This window comes from Schistocerca nitens, chromosome 8, assembly GCF_023898315.1.
Source record: "Schistocerca nitens isolate TAMUIC-IGC-003100 chromosome 8, iqSchNite1.1, whole genome shotgun sequence".
Lineage (NCBI taxonomy): Eukaryota > Metazoa > Arthropoda > Insecta > Orthoptera > Acrididae > Schistocerca > Schistocerca nitens.
This window is the reverse complement of record NC_064621.1, coordinates 460,002,668-460,024,073: the sequence shown is the minus strand read 5'-3', so window position 1 is coordinate 460,024,073 and position 21,406 is coordinate 460,002,668.

Here is a 21,406-nt window from a genome sequence, read left to right as displayed (position 1 = left end):
GAAAACAACACAGTTGGTAGCTGTGTATACAATATGTTTTGAATACACGAGGGTTTCCCAGAATGTTTATTGAACGTAACAAGAATTACATACACAAAGATTGCTGTTTCATCTACACGCCCTATTTTTCCACGTAATCTCCATCCTCTTTTATGGCCTTCCTCCAGCGCGAAAGAAGTGCGTGTATGCCCTGTCGGTACCCATTCTGGTCCTGGTGGAAGAGCCAGTGCTTCACTGTGTGAACCACCTCCTCTTCTTCCTCAAAACGTCTTCCACAAATGGCGTTCTTTAGTGGCCCAAACAAGTGAAGTCCGAGGGGACTAGGTCACATGTGACAGCCTGGATGGTGTCTCCCACCACTGCAAGTCTTGGACCTCCGCCGAACAGCCTTCTGATGACCTCAGCCTCCGCGCCCAGCGACTAACTGTACTTATGTCGACAGCAGATTCTCCATAGACTTCGCACAAGCGTTTGTGAATATTCCCCACAGTTTCTTTCTCTGTAGAGAGAAATTCAATGACGGCATTTTGCTTGTAACGTAAATCACCGACAGGCACCATTTTGAAGCTGTTCTGCAGCTACGCTATCTGTCGGAACTACCGGAAACTTGGTGCACTCCCTCAAGATATTTCAAATAATGTGTTTCGCATTCGTAGCATTGTTTTCGGTAGAGAAAAAAATGCGGAGCGTTACTTTCTAGGCAACCTTTGTATATGGGGTAAGCAGTTTGCCAAGAGGTTTAAATGCCTTGCTGTAGTAGTTAAAACTGACTAGGAGAAAGAAAACGAAACCGCACATTTTCACTGGACAGCATATTCTTTTTCGCAGTCGGATTTTCAGAAAACCAATGTATTATTGTTTAAAAGTGTCAGATAATTTACGTCCATTAGAACGCTAATTACAGTTTCGTGTAAAAATTTAAAATAAATTTGACAAAACTTTTGAATATTTTAATTAACAACGTTTTCCCTGTTATATATTACACACACATTTCCATTTCTACATGTTAATATCTCAACTAATGCCGATTAGAGTTTTGTAAAAAATTTAAAGTAAATTGGTCAATACTTTTTTCATATTTCAAAAATGGCTCTGAGCACTATGGGACTAAACTTCTGAGGTCATCAGTCCCCTAGAACTTAGAACTACTTAAACCTAACTAACCTAAGGACATCACACACATCCATGCCGGAGGCAGGATTCGAACCTGCGACCGTAGCAGTAGCGCGGTTCCGGACTGAAGCGCCTAGAACCGCTCCGCCACGGCGGCCGGCTTTCATATTTCAACTTAAAACTTTTCCTGTATTATATATTACGTGTATATTTACGTATTACATGTATATATTAAAATGTGTTTCATATGTCTCCTCTGTATATATTATTATACACATATTTGTACATTATAACTATTAAAAATATGTAGTCCGAACGATTATTACAGTGTCGTTAAAAAACCTGAAGTACATCAGTCAAGAACTTAACAAGGTTTTTCTGTCAATGTTGCCCTTTTACGTAGTTAAAAAATGTAACCTACCTGAGTTTAAACCTTTTAGCGTGTAAAAGTATGAAGTAAATCTGTGAAGAACGTTTCCAGATGTTTGGTAACAACGTCAAACATCGACTTGTCTCGGTATGGCAGTATAAATTTTAAATATACAGGGTGGTCCATTGATCGTGACCGGGCCAGATATTTCACGAAATAAGCGTCAAACGAAAAAACTACAAAGAACGAAACTTGTCTAGCGTGAAGGGGGTAACCAGATGGCGCTATGGCTGACCCGCTAGATGGCGCTGCCATATGTCAAACGGATATCAACAGCTTTTTTTTAAGTAGAAACCCCAATTTTTTATTACATATTCGTGTAGTACGTAAAGAAATATGAATGTTTTAGTTGGACTACTTATTTCGCTTTGTGATACATGGATCTGTAATAGTCACAAACATATAAGTACATGGTATCACGTAACACTCCGACAGTGCGGACGGTATTTGCTACGTGATACATTATCCGTCTTAAAATGGACCGTTTACTAATTGTGGAAGAGGTCGATATCGTGTTGATGTATGGCTATTGTGATCAAAATGCCCAACGGGCGTGTGCTATGTATGCTGCTCGGTAAGCTGGACGACATCATCCAAGAATTTACGGGAATTAGATGACTTGTGTGTGATGATGTGGAGTCAACTCCCCCTAGCGACCTACCAAGACCTCACTGCTTCCATGTCACTACGCGTCACAGCTGTTATCTGTGCCGGAAGCGACCATTGCGGCTAATAGGTAGGTGGTCATAGTGTTCTGACTGGTCAGTGTAGGTCACGTTAATCCTACTTTGTGCGGTTGGTCTGAAATGTTAGTTATTTGTATATCCAAGTACGTAGTACACTTAATGCTGATTTCACGACTGTTGGGTGCTGTCTTTCGTTGTGTTACGCTGTTAGTGGTCTGCAGTGAATATTTCGTGTTAGTTGCTGCTGTGGTCTTCAGTCTGAAGACTGGTTTGATCTAGTTCTATACTGTGCAAGCCCCTTCATCTCTGAATAACTACCGCAGACACCGAAACCAAGGGTTACCATAGGTTGATCATAAAAAAGAGGACAGTACACGTAAAAAAGAGGACGTACTTTATCGATAAAATCGTGCAGTTTACATATTCAAAATAACCCATGCAAGACTACCCTAAACTAAAACATTGACTTCCTGCAACCTGATAGTTTACTCGTCATGACTAAACCCAATTCTCTCTCTCTCTCTCTCTCTGTCTTTTTTTTTTTTTTTTTTAGTGATCAGTCTTCTGATATCAGAGCAGCACTTGCAATCTACATCCTCAATTATTTGCTGGATGTTTTCCAATCTTTGTTTTCCTCTACAGTTTTACCTTATGCAGCTCCCTCTAGTACTGTGTCTTAACAGTCTGCTACCTTCCTGTCCCTGCTTCTTATCAGTGTTTTCCATGTATCATGTATCCCTTTCCTCGCCAATTCTCCGGAGAAATTCCTCGTTCCTTACCTTACGACTACACCAAATTTTCAACATTATCCTATAGTACCACATCTCAAATGCTTCGATTCTCTTCCTTTCCAGTTTTCCCACAGACCATGTTTCACTAACATTCAATGCTGCGCACCAAACGTGCATTCTCAACAGATTTGTTCCTCAAAATAAGGCCTACATTTGATACAGTAGATTTCTCTTGTCCAGGAATGACCTAACTGTCAGTGCTAGTCTACTTTTTACGTCCTCCTTCCTCCATCCGTCGCAGATTATTTTGCTGCCTAGGTAGCAGAATTCCTCAACTTCATATACTAAGTTATCACCAATCCTAATGATAAGTTTCTCACTGCGCTCATTTCTGCTGCTTCTCATTACTTTCCTCTTTCTGCGATTTATTCTCAATCCATGTTCCGCATTCATTAGACTGTTCATTCCATTCACCAGATCCTGTAATTGTTCTTCACTTTCACTGTGGGTATGAATGTCATCAGCGAATCTTATTGTTGTTATGTTTTCACCTTGAATTTAATTCCATTCTTGAACCTTTCTTTTATTTCTGCCGGCGCTTCTGCGATGTATAGGTTGAACAGTAGGGGCTAGATGCTACATCCCTGTCTTACATCCTTTCTAATCCGAGCACTTTGTTCTTGGTCTTCCACTCTTACTGTTCCCTTCACTTTTACGCAACAAATACACTCCTGGAAATGGAAAAAAGAACACATTGACACCGGTGTGTCAGACCCACCATACTTGCTCCGGACACTGCGGGAGGACTGTACAAGCAATGATCACACGCACGGCACAGCGGACACACCAGGAACCGCGGTGTTGGCCGTCGAATGGCGCTAGCTGCGCAGCATTTGTGCACCGCCGCCGTCAGTGTCAGCCAGTTCGCCGTGGCATACGGAGCTCCATCGCAGTCTTTAACACTGGTAGCATGCCGCGACAGCGTGGACGTGAATCGTATGTGCAGTTGACGGACTTTGAGCGAGGGCGTATAGGGGGCATGCGGGAGGCCGGGTGGACGTACCGCCGAATTGCTCAACACGTGGGGCGTGAGGTCTCCACAGCACATCGATGTTGTCGCCAGTGGTCGGCGGAAGGTGCACGTGCCCGTCGACCTGGGACCGGACCGCAGCGACGCACGGATGCACGCCAAGACCGTAGGATCGTACGCAGTGCCGTAGGGGACCGCACCGCCACTTCCCAGCAAATTAGGGACACTGTTGCTCCTGGGGTATCGGCGAGGACCATTCGCAACCGTCTCCATGAAGCTGGGCTACGGTCCCGCACACCGTTAGGCCGTCTTCCGCTCACGCCCCAACATCGTGCAGCCCGCCTCCAGTGGTGTCACGACAGGCGTGAATGGAGGGACGAATGGAGACGTGTCGTCTTCAGCGATGAGAGTCGCTTCTGCCTTGGTGCCAATGATGGTCGTATGCGTGTTTGGCGCCGTGCAGGTGAGCGCCACAATCAGGACTGCATACGACCGAGGCACACCGGGCCAACACCCGGCATCATGGTGTGGGGAGCGATCTCCTACACTGGCCGTACACCACTGGTGATCGTCGAGGGGACACTGAATAGTGCACGGTACATCCGAACCGTCATCGAACCCATCGTTCTACCATTCCTAGACTGGCAAGGGAACTTGCTGTTCCAACAGGACAATGCACGTCCGCATGTATCCCGTGCCACCCAACGTGCTCTAGAAGGTGTAAGTCAACTACCCTGGCCAGCAAGATCTCCGGATCTGTCCCCCATTGAGCATGTTTGGGACTGGATGAAGCGTCGTCTCACGCGGTCTGCACGTCCAGCACGAACGCTGGTCCACCTGAGGCGCCAGGTGGAAATGGCATGGCAAGCCGTTCCACAGGACTACATCCAGCATCTCTACGATCGTCTCCATGGGAGAATAGCAGCCTGCATTGCTGCGAAAGGTGGATATACACTGTACTAGTGCCGACATTGTGCATGCTCTGTTGCCTGTGTCTATGTGCCTGTGGTTCTGTCAGTGTGATCATGTGATGTATCTGACCCCAGGAATGTGTCAATAAAGTTTCCCCTTCGTGGGACAATGAATTCACGGTGTTCTTATTTCAATTTCCAGGAGTGTATCTGGAGGATGCTTCAAATGGCTCTGAGCACTCTGGGACTTAACATCTGAGGTCATCAGTCCCCTAGAACTTAGAACTACTTAAACCTAACTAACCTAATGACAGCACACACATCCATACCCGAGGCAGGATTCGAATCTGCGATCGGAGCGGTCGCGCGGTTCCAGACTGAAGCGCCTGGAACCGCTTGTCCACACCGGCCGGCTCTGGAGGATGAAAAAAATCTCTATTAACAGTCTTTTATTTCTCAACTATTATTCATAACAGCTCAGGCAGTTCAAGTGTTTAAAAGTGTACTGGAGACACACACCTTTTATACTTTCTATTTTAAATCTGTTCCTGTCATTGATCTACTGTGCGTTTACAAGTGGATAGGAACGTACCGTGTTAGCATTGTAAGTAAGTATAGAAAAAAAAGAATTCTACAATTGTCATATGTTCAGAATAACAAACAATAGATGACAGATTTGAAATTTGCGTACTACACTTAGACTTCTGGTTCCGTTGGCAGTCTTTAAAAAAAAATTATAAAATTACGATACTGATCAAAGCTAATTATATTATTAGCGCTTACATTTGTTTGTTCGTTGAGATATGTGACAAAGTTTTTAACATCCTGCCAAACAGGAACACTTGAGAGCTGCATCCACCTGAATGATCGGAACTGTTGATATTGAACCAATCGCTTCAGTAAATACTCAGTTGCAGAGCTTTGCACAGCTGTCATCTCTTTGCCAAAGTTGTTACACTTTTGTGAGTGACCTTCTTTCTTTTTATGTGTAAGTACTGTAAGGGCATACCGGTTGAATATAGGATACACAACTTCCTAATGTCAACAACGACATAAAAGTATTACAGCTACATTTATTTACGATTAATTATAGCGGCGATAGATTTCCTTCGTTCAAAACTCGCATTTTGTAAGATTTGTGATGAGGTGAGGCTTCACAGCTGTTTTCCGTGAGACCAAAAAAGAGAGCATTTTGTAGACCTTTATGAAATCAGCCTGGACACGTTTTTCCACCCTGACAAATTTTCTTGCCTCAAAAACAGGACGTTTCTGAGAAAAAGAAGGCGTACGGTAGTAGTATCAGAACCTACATAAATTTGTACCTGCTTACAGTACGCCTATTCGAAATTTGGTTTCTCTCTGCAATGTTTATCCTACACTTGCCTCCAGTACCAAATTGATGCGCCCTTGATGCCTCACATTTTAAACCATCTTTTCTCTTATTGCCTGAACTGCTTATCGTCCACGTTTCACTTCCGCACAGAGGCTACGCTCCAGGCAAAAAGAGGGCTGTTCACTACAGAAAGATCGTATTTTTTTCCAGTCTTAATTGCCTGAGTTAGAATTTAATCTTACGGTATTAACGTAGGTTAATGCGTAACGCGTAACAAACACGCCCTACTAGTTTCATTGTTGGCACTTCTGGTGTCCGGCTGTGAGCTGCAGGCAAGCTGAGACGTCTCCGTTATCGTCTACCGCGATACAGGAGATGAGGTACGATAAAAATTAAATTCTCCTTTCGTCCCAAAAATCTTCAGCTGAGGCCTATGCAGTGTTAAAGGAGGTGTGTGCAGAGTCTATTCTTCTCCACAGCACACCTCGAAGATGGTTTAAATTTTTTGAAGAGGGGAGACAATAAATTTCGAAGATGATGGTCCCGGCGCTGCAGATACTGTTCTTACGGCAGAAATCATCAACACCGCTGCTGTCAGTGTGAGACTGTACGGTACGAACAGTTTCTGAAATACTGAAAATTTCATTGGATGCCATCTGCAACTTGGTTTTGAAAGTTTACACATCAGGTGATCACATTTTATTATATTCACGGATTGTTTTAACAGCGTGTTATATCTGCAATCAGTACACACATCAGTAACTGGTAATACAACAGGGATCTCCCGGATACTTTTCGAGGCCAAGTGAGGCTCAGAAGACTACATATCCGTGAAACAGGCCAAGTGCTGCAAAAATCAATGTGAGAAGCATCACTCACCCTCCCAATACTCAAGATTTAGCTCTGTGACACTTTTTTATATTCCATAATCTGAAGAAATTCCTTCTTATTCTGTAGGAAACCTGGGAGCTATTTTGGAATGTACAGTCACAAGGGAACATTCCCATGTGGCAATAGACGATCTTGATGACACTTCGTTGGTGTGTAGGGGGGCAAAGTAATGTAATACGTATTCATTTGTTTGTAAAATACACCTCGATAGGAAATTTGGCATATAAGGTTTGGAGGGAATATCTTGATGAGGTATAAAAGTTATATGTGATTAACGTTCTTGGAAACTGTATACTCGAATTTTGTGATAATATGAAATTTTACAAATCATCCCATCGCCATAATTACTTTTGGAGAGATCAAAACTTCTGTTACAACATAAATTAAAGACGCTTTTGTCAAAAAACAAAAGCTGTACACAACGTACTGTCACAGCATTTTCAACACATTTCATTAAAATATCTGAACATTTATAATTAGTCTAGCTATTTACTTTACTTATGTATGTTTTAAGTTTCTATTTTAAGTTTTAAATTTTTCATTTTACCGTTTCAGAATATATGTATTTTGCTAGTTGAAAATAATAAGCAACTCTTTGTTATGACACAAAATCATTACAATAATGATAATCTGTACATAAATGTTTAAAATATAACGTTTTCTTGCACCGTGCACATAAAATGGAGGAAACTTTTTCACAAAATATACACGTCAGAGACCACCGTACAAAACAAAACTGAGCAGAATATCAAAATGCCACGGGCGATACTCCAAGTATCCTGATTTGTACGAAGCATTTGTCAGTACGTTGGTAAGCCTTGGTGAGAGAACTGATTATATATTAGTGGAACTTACGACGTTTATACGAAGGTCAGTAAAAACGTAACGCCTCCAATTTTTTTATTTGCCAAGAATTGCAAATGCAACTAAACTAAAATCCGTCTTTAAAGGCCCCGAAGGCCCAACGGTGCCGAATGACCGCCGTATCATCCTCAGCCCACAGGCGTCACTGCATGCCGAGATGGAGGGGCATGTGGTCAGCACACAGCTCTCCCGACCGTTGTCAGTTTCCGTGACCAGAGGGACTACTTCCCAATCAAGTAGCTCTTTCAGCGCTCTGCCAACCGGACGGTCAGCCATCCAAGTGCTAGCCACACCTGACAGCGCTTAAGTTCTGTGATATGACGGGAACCGGTTTCAAATGTAACTACATAGGTTCAGAACACTGAACGTTAATTGATTATTGAATACACTCTCCGCCCATTTCCACAGCTTTGGTCCATCTCTTAACAAGGAGAAATTCCAGTATGGTAAAAGCAAACTCCTCCTTCCCAAGTTAATGATGCACGGACGTTTTCACTGCGTCCTCATGTTCAAAATGAATCCCACAATGAGTTTCTTTCAGCGGCCAAAGCACATGGAAGTCTGGTGGTGCCAGGTCGTGGCAGTTTGGGGGATGGCGCAAAAATTCCCATTCGGTTTTCGTAGTCTCTTCAGTGGTGTGACGATCGGTGTGTGGTCTTGCATTGCCATGCAGGAGGAGAACATCTGCCTTAGCTTTTGTTGGACGAACTCGCTGAAGACAAGTTCTAAGCTGTTTGAGGATCCTGACGTGTTGGACTGAATTTATTATGCATTCATGTTTCAAAATATCAACCATTATCACACTTTTGCATCCCAGGATAGTGTAGTCGTATATTTCCCTGAGGATTGCATATTTTCGAACTTTTTGCTTCTTCTGTAAGTTTTTGTAGTGCCATAATCACACAGATCAGATTCAGCTTCAAAAAAATGAACCCATGTTTCGTCTACGGTCACAGTTTTTTCCAGGAGCCCCTCTCCCTCCAAATGGAATCGCTGCAAGAGTTGGGATGCAATTGTTCTTGTCTCTTTATTATGGTCGGTTAAGATCTTAGAAACCAACTTGCATAAACCTTTGAGTGTATCAGTCGATGAATAATCTTCATCACACTGCCTTTACTGAAGGATTTTTTAATTTTTTTGTTTTGTTTATTTGTGTTAGGGACTGAAAACCCATAAGGTTAAGGTCGTACATGAAATATTCTGTATTTGGATGGATTACTAGCTTCGAAAAACTATCTAGCCATCTTCACGTCATAGAACACTCTTGATTATAGTTGATGTCATTACGGCTTCACACATCGTTAAAATATTTCTCAAAATAACAACATCCATACGCGACATAATTAAAAACAGCTTTTCACCGTTCGTGGCCAGCGTAATTGAACGATGGTCATAAAGCAAATGCGTTATGCTGTACCAACTTAGTAACCGATTGTATCAGTAACTTAGTAACGGATTTTATAAGTTACTTAATTGTAAGGGTACAGAGCCTTTGCTGTATGACCGTCTGGCTGTTTTTAGTTATGTATTGATGTTGTCATTTCAAGAAAGATTTTAACTAAGTGTAAAGCCGCAGTGCACCAACACTAATCAAGAATATTTTATAATTTGAAAAATGCTGTAATGCCGAAACTAGTAACTCATCTAAATAAAAAAGATTTCATATGCTATCCTGACTTCATGGGTTTTCAATTCCTAACACAAAGAAAAACATTTGCGTCAGATCGCGTGCGTACCTCCTGGTTGACAATGTCAACAAAGATAATTTACTGAGAGAGGTAATGCGACACATATCACCTGCAGTCACCACGAATGAAGTCATCGACTCGCTGAATGTTGTGCGGAGTCGCTGCAGACACCGGCCCGCCGTTCCTCGTTTCGTCAGCTGACGGTATTTGCCTTTCAGTTTCGTTGCAGCGACGAACCCAACGTTTAATATTGGTGATGTCCACTGTTTCATCATTGTATACCGTTTTTAGTCTTTCATGAGTGCGAGTGTATGTTTCATCTTCTGTATTTAAGAATTCTGTCACAGAACGCTATCTATTACGATAATCGAGGTCTGCCATTTTTCGAGCAACTGCAGTACTGGCATCTGTTGACGCAGAAAATTACTCCTGCAGTTGATTTGACATGAAAATTTGTGGAATAGCGTTAAATTCATATTTTCAGTTAACGATTTTCATGTAAGGAAAGAAAAAGGAGGCACTCCCCTTTCACCTTTCCATCTGAAGATTTCTCTCAGTTGAGAATGATGCGCCATGATCTGTTTGCTAGAAACTCTTCTGTCCAATCACACAGGTCTCAAATATTCCATACGCTGGCATTGTCTTCATTCGGCGGCAATGTCGAACTGTATCTAACGCCTTCCGAAAGTCAGGGATTACGACATCAACCTAAGCGCTGGTGCCTACCTATTGCTTTCTGGGCCTTGCGAACGAACAGAGCACGATGGGTTTCACGTGATCGTTGTTTTCGGTGCCCCGTTGATTATTACACAGGGGAGTTTTGGTTTACAGACGTATCATAATACGGAAGAATAAAACATGTTCCAGAATCCTACAACAGGCCAACCGACGTATATGGTATAAATTTGAAGTTCTGCGCGTCTTTTAAACGACCCTTCATGGGAACGGGAATGTCCTGCACTTTTTTAGAATCACTAGGAACGATTTGCTCCTCCATCATCCTTTGGTTCACTGCTGCTCTAAGATGAGCAAGGTCGTTTTTCGTATTCTATGTGGAACCACCTTGGTATCCCATCAGCTAAAGTGTTTGTCCCCTGTTGAACTTTTTCAGATGTTTTTCTTTCTCATGGTCACTTACTTCGACATTAGCCATTTTATTGTTAGTGCGACGATTTAAAGGAAATTCTACAGTTCGATCTTCCAACTTGAAACAAGTTTGAAACAAGACGTAAGGTGGGCACGTCATTTTCGTTTCTGTAAGTTATCGACAAGCACGTCAGAGAGAGAGAGAAAGTTATGTTACTTTTAAACAATCTTTGGTCTTGTTGTGACACCGTCTTCGTCTCTGCGCAGTCTGATACATTCTTGTTGAAATGTGATATGTAATGGACGTATTCAGTATTTCTGCGTTGATCTGTGATTGTATCTGTTTGACGAAGAAAGATTTATCGTAAAGGACAGCAACAATGAATATGATGTGCATATTGGGTGGTGAAAAGAATATAAAATTTGAATAATAATATTATTTTTGAAGAGAAGAAATTGCGAGATAAGACTGCAGCATTGCGCAGCTAAATTTTCCAGATTAATTATTGTCAGCTACTTAACGTGGTAAGAGCTGAGAGAAAGACCTCCTCACTTCCCTGAGTCATGCATTAAGATATCAACAAATTAAGCTGATTGGTTTTTATAGAAATTCTCTTTCCAGCATTCTACTCTTTTCAAAACAATGTTCACTTTGTTAAGCATAGTATTGTTCAGACCTGTGTGTGTGTAAAGATCACGCAAAATTTTACTCTGACTTTTTGAATACATATTTTATCCTGAAGTGTTATCGTGGAATATCACGTGATAGGAATAGTTGCACCCCCCATCCCACAGTCTAAAGAATGTTGGTCGTTATGCATTACCACACTGCACCATGTGGTATGCAACAGTTTGAATATCTATTTTGAAACATAAATCTAGCTTATCCGCTGCCTGCTTCTGTTTGCTGCTGTGCTTTCGAGAAATCTGCCACAGTGTTGTCAAGACGCGAGGTAAGTGGACATTTTGATTAGGCCCAGGTAATTGTTTTACTTCAGTTGCGCACTTAATATAAAGACAACTTGTATTCAGAGCAGTTACAGTTCAGTTCAAATTAGTTTCTGTTAAGTCAAAGGTTAGCATACGAATTTGAGTTAGGTAACAGTTTGTGAGTATACAGTTTTGGTAATACATAGACGTTTTTATAGAGTGGGAGGTAAATTTGGGCTAAATTTCGTACAGAAAAATATAGCGGGGGGGGGGGGGGGATAACAACGTTTAGTACTTCGGCCTTCTGAGTGTCGCCTTCCGTTTGTATGCCATTATGGACCCAGAGTGTTTGGGCAAATGGTTACGATCCTCCGTTTACTGATTTAACATAAGAGCAAAATTTCTTAAGATTTGCTGTCAAATTAGTAGATAGAATTTTACTTTCAAATATGGCGAACACTTCATTTATCGCTCTCCGTACTCTAATATTGACGTCGTTCAGTTTTTGTTTGTCTGTGAGGATTTGGTTACGTTTAAATTTGGAGCGAAGTTGCCTTTGCTTTCGTAGCAGCTCTGTAACAAGGTTTTTGAACATCAGCGGACGCTCCTCATCTCTCACAGCTCCGCTCGACACTTTCCTGTCGAAGACGCCTGTGTAACACTCTCAAATCTCTGCATTGATACTCAAAATTGTATGTTCTGGATATGAAATTTCCACGTTGACCGGTCAAGTAATCTGAAAACTGCATATCTTAGCAGTAGCATCACCTTTTCTTGTGTAACCTGACTGTTCAGTGTGTCTGTGTCAAATCATCAGTAGTGGTATTTAAGAGTATTTAAGAGTATTGGCAGTGCGCCACTGAGTGATCAACGGTTGTTTGTGTGCTGTATCATAAATGTAATATGTACACTGTGCACTGGTTATTGTTTGGTAGAGAACATTTTGTTAAATACATGTACGGAATCGCGAGTTTTTGGCTTTGTATCTATCCAGTACGAAAAAGTCCTGAAGAACGTTGTTAACGAGATATGTTAACTGAATGGAAAAGGACTGTCGAGAGAAAGCAGCCAAATAAAAGATCACCCTTGAAACTCGAATCAAATCATTTTGGCTTCTTGTTGTATTTATCAGTACGGGCTTAATAAGAGTGTTGGATGGCGCGGACGAGCCTGTTACATGGCCAACACTATTCCTTGATTCCTCTAGGAGAGATTCCAGCTTCCTTATCTGGGCATGAACTGCACAAATGTTCACATGTGTGTGAATTCCTAAGGGACCAAACTGCTGAGGTCATCGGTCCCTAGACTTACACATTACTTAAACTAACTTATGCTAAGAACAACACACACACCCATGCCCGAGGGACGACTCGAACCTCCGGTGGGAGGGGCCGCGAAGTCCGTGACATGGCGACTCGCACCGCGTAGCCACTCCGCGCGGCTGCACTGCACATTGCGGAATCTCTTCGACCGCAGTATTTGTTCTCAGGAAATGGACTTCCAGTATAGATTTGTGAACTAAATGACACGCTAATTCTGAAAATTTAACTTGAACATGTAAACTCATTACTAATTACAGTAACGAAAAATTTCATAACAGATAATAACTCTCGCTAGGCAGAAATATCCTTCTACCTTTCTTGTGACGCTGTTACGGTCTACAGATAACTGGTCCTCTGTTTGGGTCCGCTGGTGACCGCCAGAACTAATATAGTATTCTCACGATTCATTTTCGCTGATTAACTGCTCAAGCTAATTTTCGGATAAGATGCTGTGACCTGTAGCAAATTACACACAACAAAACCATTAAGAAGGATTAATCCGTACAGTTACAACACTCTTTGTGACTTAGAAGGCTTCTTTGAGTTTGCTTTGTACTCAACTCGTAATTTCAGCAACGGCTCTTTCAGCATATTTGGTGCGTTTCTTGTATGTGCACCCTGGCCTGCGTCCTTGTTCCAGAAGTATGAAACATGCCGAAACTTAGTTTTGTCGCCATCTGCATGGAAGAATACGGCGAACGGAATTTTCGCAATCAGTCTTTCTCGTTCCGTTTTCTGGCAAGATTTCATGCATTCTCCAAGCCGTTACACAATCGACCGCACTGAAGCGGACGGGAATTCTATGATGCATTTTTCTACTGGATCGCACCAAGACTCACATTTCGCGTGCTGTGTACGAAATATACATTGAAGATGGTGATGCGCTCCACTTAGAGATGATGCAAAAAGAGAAAAAAGTGAGTATTTTTGTTTGCCGTGGAGCTTAATATGTAAATGAACGACATACAGTTTTAATCTATCAGTTCTTCCACTAACTAATTACGTATTTCAACTTTATATTCATTCACCTCAATCTGATGGAAAGGTTTACCTGAAGGGTCGGTTGGAAAAGATTTTGGTGTGAAAAGCTGAGAAACTAGCGGAAGACGATGCTATTTCCTGTCGTATTTTATCAACTCAACACTGGAGGCCAAGTACTGGGTCGTCCAAACGCGGAGGTTGGCTACATGGGGTTATTGTAGGTACTCACATGTCATGAGGCCGAACTTCAAGGAACTCTTCTTAGTCATGTAACTCCAAAAATTTTGTAATAACCTGACAACTTTCAGCTACTTTTTCTAATTTGTCTTTTTTGCAGCTATCTTTTGTAAGCTCCAGATTTGTTTTGTAGCTCAACATCTTAACTTGTTTATGTGTTATGTAATCTGAGATGAAACAATACTTTCCGCCTAAAACACATTTTTATAATATAAACCAGTATTTCTCAAACTGTGTTATTACTAAAGGTTTCCCTAACCTTATCATGTTCAAGAATATTTTCAAGTAATCAAAATCGCAGAAAAAGTAAGCATCCTTTTATAAAACAACTTAATGTGAAACTTAACCAAATAAATTTTACCACTTTCACTATTAGGAGACAAAAATTATGGAATCCGACCCAAAAAGTGGCCTAGGTCGGAAGTGGGTTGGGGAAGTGAGGTGGCGGCGGGGGGGGGGGGGGGGGGAGGGAGGCGGATGGCGGCGGCGACCGTTACTCCTCTAATAATACACACGTGAGTTAACACAACACACACAATGACAATAACTGCCAGCACAAAATTTGTTACAGTTTATGATAGACAGCTTGTTATAAATATCAATTTCAAACTTTAGACTATAATTAGCTGCAGAATCTTCTATAATTTGATCAGATAAAAATATAATTTATATTAAATTACAATAATTAAAATTTAATTTGCACAGGTCGGGGATCGGGCCGCCTTCAGGTCTGAGCCTGGACCCAGGGATCCACCGTACCTCATCCTTGTTGGGACCATGCTGCTTACGCTACATAAAACCACTTGAATGCCTTCTAAAAACTGCAATAGTCAATGGCATTTTTTAAATGCGTTATCGTATTTTTTAATGCTAGGATTGCAGATCTATATCAGCTTCTACTTTTCTGCATATTCTCTGCAAACCACTGTGAAGTGCACGGCAGAGTGTACTTCTCACTGTGACGCGTATGTGAGCTTCTTGCTGTTTCATTCGCTTACAATGTTCGAGAAGAATGTCTGTTTAAATCACTCTTTGCGCATTGTAATTAGTGTAATAACGTCTTCGCGATTCCTGCGAGAGCGAGATGTAGGGATCTGTACTTCATTATTAGAGACCTCACGTAAATCTGTTTTAGAGAGTTTTTAAGTAGGCTTTTGAGGGATAACAGACGTCAAACTTCAAATGTATGTCAATTCAGATTTTACGGCATTTCTGTGAGTCTCTCCCGTGAGCAAACAAACCATTTATAACTCGTGTTGCATATCTTTCTATTATGTCTTATGTCCCCGATCAGCCGTAGTTGTTATGCGTCCCACGCACTTGAAGAATATTCTAGGATGGGTTGTAAGGGTATTTTGTAAGAAATTATGTTGTAAACTATATTTTCGCAGCATCTCAATGTGGAACCTAAGTCTACAACCTTTTTTTTGTCTATGACGTAGCCTATGTGATCATTTCAGGTTTTCTCCCCATAAATTGTTACGTTCATGCGTTTGCGTCAGTTGACTTGTTCGAACAGTGACTGATTGATATTCTAGTAAGAGATTAATAGACCTACTAATATTGATGATTAATGCGAATCATCATACTTTTATGTCTAAACGTCTCATTTCATTATTTAGAACACTATCAAATTGCCAATTTGCTCCAGTATCATGATTTCCGATGTTTAGTTATCATACTTAACGTTAGAGCCGAAATATGAGGTATACAATCATAAAAGCGATCTCGTGGCAGATTCATGGCGAGCAACAGCGCAGTGCATACGGCTTGCGGTATCGTAAGCACTTACTGCTCACCACGGTTGTGGCATGCTATCGACGTCATGTTATGATGGCTTTCATGTTCAGATTTTGTGTCTAACGTTTCTTAAGTACACTAAACACCTCAAATAATGCTACTGCCACAACTCGGCGACCTGATAATACTCTAAAGAACGAAACCTGTTGTGTGAAACAATAAAAAGGCTACGTCTCAATTACTGCTGTGGTGGCTCGCATTAGTCATTAATAACAATTTCTACCAGCTGTGCAGCTTAAACTGACCAAGATTACAGATTACTACCTTTCAACCGTTTCTGAAATGCACAACTTCACATTCAGGTACATCCGAAGCAGTTAAACAATCCTTGCACCACATAGAAATCTTACCAAGACGTGACTAAGTGTTTGTGTATATAGTATCTACGACTTCACAGCCCGGATTTGAGATTGGATTAGATTTATTTTTCGCTCCATAGATCCGTGCTGAGAGATCCTCGTGGATGTGGAACATGTCAAGTTTACACACACATATATATATATATATATATATATATATATATATATATATATATATATATATATATATTCTGGGGAGACTAGGCTGAAACGCTATATCCCAAACCAGAGGAAATCGAAGTCTTTTGACCGACTCATGCCCAAGGTCGAAACATTTTTTGGCACTATCAATATTAACTCTCTCTTGACACCAGGAAAACTCTATAAATTAGGAGACACACTAAAAGAACAAAATATCAAAATTTTAGCCCTGCAAGAAACAAGGTTGCCTGATGAGAATACCATGGATTTTGGAAACTACCGATTGTTTAAAAGTAAAACAGACAAAAGAATTCTTAAAAACACTCCGCATCTGGGTGTTGCATTCGCAATTTCGCAAGACATTCTTGGCTCCGTAATCGAAGTAAATCCAGTGAACAACAGACTAATGACAATTTCCATGAAATGTGCAAATAAAATGTACTGTTTAATTAACGCACACATGCCTATCAACCAGGAGAATAAAACAAATCCAGAAAAAGTAAATAAGTCATGGGAAGTGATAGAGAATATAGTCCCCAAAATTCCTCAAAATTATGTAAAGATTTTAATGGGTGATTTTAATGCACAGTTAGGGAAAGAGAGAAAATTTAGAAAAACGGTCGGTGAATTCCCTGCACATAAATGGACCAATCAAAATGGAAAGAGGCTGGTAGAATTTTGCAGAAATTTCAATCTCAAAATTATGTCAAGTCATTTTAAGAAAAAACCTTCAAAACAAAAGACATGGCGATCACCTAACAAGGACATAGGTGAATTCCAAATTGACCATATTGCAATCTTGTATCCATGTCACAAAGAAATTTTAAATGTTCAAGTTCGTAAAGGCGCCAATATTGACTCAGACCATTACTTAACCCGTGTGAAACTAAAGCTAAAACCCCAAAATTTCAACAAAAGGACACCATTAATCCCCAAATTTGACACCAGTAAAATCCAACCATCATTATTAGCAGACGAATTTGACAAAACAAGTGCACAAAATTGGGAACAACTCAAACACAAGATTATCAAAACAGCTCAAGATCAAATTCCTTTACGAAAACACAAGAAACATGCTTGGTGGAATGAAAACTGTGATCATGCAATCAAAGCCAGACAAGAGGCATTTAAAGCATGGAATAGCAACAAGACAGAAGACACATATGATACATTCATGGCAACTAGAAAAGACACTTCAAAACTAATTAGACAAACAAAAAGACAATATGAGAATAGTCAACTCTTAGAAATTGAAGAAGATTTTCAGAAATACAATACCAGAAATTTTTATAAAACTTTTAAAACCAAAAAAAGGGGTACCAACCCCAGAATCTTTGCTTCAAGAAGGAAAATGGACAGTTGGCTCTTAACAACCAAGAAAATTGCAAAGAACTTTCTAAATATTTTAAGAATCTTCTAAATTGCCCCGAGCCCACAGAAAGATTTCCACCAAAAATTCCCCAACAATGCAATCCAGTTTCACTTGCACCAAATGAAGAGGAAATCATTAAAGAAATTCATAGGTTGAAAAACAACAAAGCATCTGGTGAAGATGGAATTGTTGCAGAACTTTTAAAGGCAGCTGGTCCAAAAACCGTTAAAGAAATTACTTCAATCATGCAAAACATTTGGCAAACTGAAAAAATTCCTGATGAATGGAAAACCGCCTTGATTCACCCACTTCATAAGAAGGGAGACAAAACTGATGTTAATAATTACAGAGGAATTTCTCTTCTTCCAGTCACATACAAAATCCTCTCTCAATGTCTTCTGAACCGAGCACAACAGCAACTTGAATGGAAAATTGGCGAATATCAAGCAGGTTTCAGGCCAAATAGATCTTGCCCAGAACAGATTTTAGTCCTCAAACTAATTCTCAGACATCAAAAAATTTACAATAAAAAACTAGTTTGTACCTTTGTAGATTTTAGAAAGGCTTATGACTCAGTGGATCGTGAATCTCTTTTCCAAATTGTGAAAGAACAAGGCCTGGATCCTAAAACCACGGCAATTATCAGAGACACGCTAACTGGTACAAAATCAAAAGTAAAGTTCAAAGGAGAAATTTCAGAATCCTTTGAAATAAAAACAGGCGTGAGGCAAGGTGATGGACTGCGTTCTAGAAAAAGTAATACAAGAGTGGCGTGAACGAAAATTGGAGTTCAAAATTGACCAACCAGTGAAATTAGGACGAACAAATATTCGAATAGACTGTTTGGCCTTTGCAGACGACTTGGTTATTCTAACGCAGGACATCCAAATTGCTCAGAAACAAATAGAAATCCTTAAAGAAACAGCAGAAAGAGTAGCTCTCCAAATCTCATTTGAAAAAACACAGTATATGACTAGCAACAAACTGGCACCCAAACTTTTGGAAACTAAGTATGGAAAAATCAAAAGAGTCTCACAATTCAAATATTTAGGTGAAACAATCTCAGAGACTGGTCTAGAAAAAATAGGAAATGAAATTCGTTGTCAAAAGATGGAGACAGCTTTTAGACTTACAAAAGACATCTACAACAAAAAATGTCTCTCGAGGTACTCTAAATTGAGACATTACAACACCGTCATAAAACCAGAGTGCCTTTATGGGGCTGAAACGCTAATTTTAAACAGAAAAAAGGACATTCAAGAAATCCAAAAAAGAGAAAGAAAAGTAATCAGAAAAATTCTAGGTCCAAAATATACTGAAGAAGGAACATACAGGCTAAGAGCAAATAGTGAAATTCAACAATACACCAGCATATATTCAGATATGAAAAAACGCAGATTAAAATTTTATGGGCATATTAAAAGAATGGATGCTACCAGACTAACTAAACAAGTAGTGGAATTCTACGAAAATCGAAGTAAAGCTAAATTTGAGACAATAAAATGGATTGCTGCTATAAAAGAGGACATGAAAGAGGCAGATATAAAACAAGATGAAATTCAAGACAGAAAATTATTTAGGCAAAAAATTCATGACTGGGTAGTTGGTCAAGCTGAAAAACCAAAGAAAACTGGAACCACATGGTCTGATGAAAGGAAAAGAGCTCATTCCGAGAGAATGAAAACAATTTGGGCAGAGAGAAAGTCTAAAAGAAAATAACTGGATGCCCCGTGATTGTACTTCGCGTGGTCCAGTAGGGCCCAAACGTGAATAATATATATATATATATATATATATATATATATATATATATATATATAAGCTGAAATAACAATACTAATAGTATGAATATATATACAATACATCATTTGTTTCTATTAAAAAATTCATCAATGTAGTAGAAGGAGTTGGCCACTAGCAAGTCTTTCAGGCTCCTTTTAAACTGATCTTTATTTGTAACTAAATTTTTTATGTTTGCTGGCAAATTATTGAAGATGAGTGTTCCTGAGTAGTGGACCCCTTTTTGAACTAAAGTAAGTGCTTTTAAGTCCTTGTGCAGATCATTTTTGTTCCTAGTATTGTATGTATGAACTGAGCTGTTTGTTGGAAAAAGAGATATATTATTTAGGACAAATTCCATTAAGGAGTAAATATACTGAGGGGCAGTAGTTGGTATACCCAGTTCTTTGAAGAGGTTTCTACAGGATGTCCGTGAATTTACTCCACAAATAATATGTATTACACGCTTTTGGAATCTGAAAACTTTTGTTTGACTTGAAGAGTTACCCAAAAGTATTATACCATATGACATTATGGAATGAAGGTAGGCAAAGTATGCAAGCTTTTTCATTTTTATGTCGCCTATGTGTGCTAATATTCGAATTGCAAATACAGATTTGCTAAGGCGTTTCTGCAGTTCTGTGGTGTGCTCCTCCCAACTGAATTTATCATCAAGTTGTAATCCCAGGAATTTAAGACTATCAACCTCTTCTATCTGCTCTTCTTCATACTTTATGCATATGCTGGGTGGAAACCTCTTACAGGTTCTTAATTGCATATAGTGAGTCTTTTCGAAGTTTAATGTCAGTGAGTTGGCTTTAAACCATTTATTAATATCCATGAAAATATCATTAGCAGATCTTTCTAGAACTACACTCGACATGTTATTTATTGCAATACTTGTGTCATCAGCAAACAAAACGAACTCTGCTTCTGGCAGTGTAACTGATGAGAGATCATTAATGTACACAAGAAAAAGCAATGGCCCTAAGATGGATTCTTGTGGGACACCACATGTAATTTCTTCCCATTCTGAGAATGACTGATGACTTAATTCACTAGTCCCTTGCACTGACACCCTTCGTGTCCTGTTAACGAGGTATGACTTGAACCATTTTTCAGCACTGCCTGTGACACCATAGAATTCTAATTTATTTAAAAGGATGTTGTGGTTCACATAATCAAATGCCTTTGAAAAATCACAGAAAATACCTGCTGCTTGTAACTTGTTATTTAATGAATTAAGTACATGTTCACTGTAGGTGTAAATAGCCTTCTCGATATCAGACCCTTCAGAAATCCAAACTGTGTTCTTGATAATATGTTATTTGTGGTCAGATGGTTGAGAAGCTGCCTGTACATTGCTTTTTCTCAAATTTTTGAGAATGCTGGTAAAAGTGAAATCGGTCTGTAGTTTGATGGTACCTCTTTATCCCCTTTCTTGAACAGAGGCTTAACATTTGCATATTTTAGCCAGTCAGAAAATGTCCCAGTTATAATTGACTGGTTACACAAGTAACTCAGAATTGTACTAAACTCACAAGAACATGCCTTAATTAACTTTGTTGATATTTCATTGTAACAACTAGAATGCTTTGTTTTTAAAGATTTTATTATGGAAGTTATTTCTTTTGGTGAAGTGAGTGACGTATTCATATACCTGAAGCTATGTGTAAAGGCTAGTTTCAGATATTCAAGGGCATTATTTACTGATACTGACAA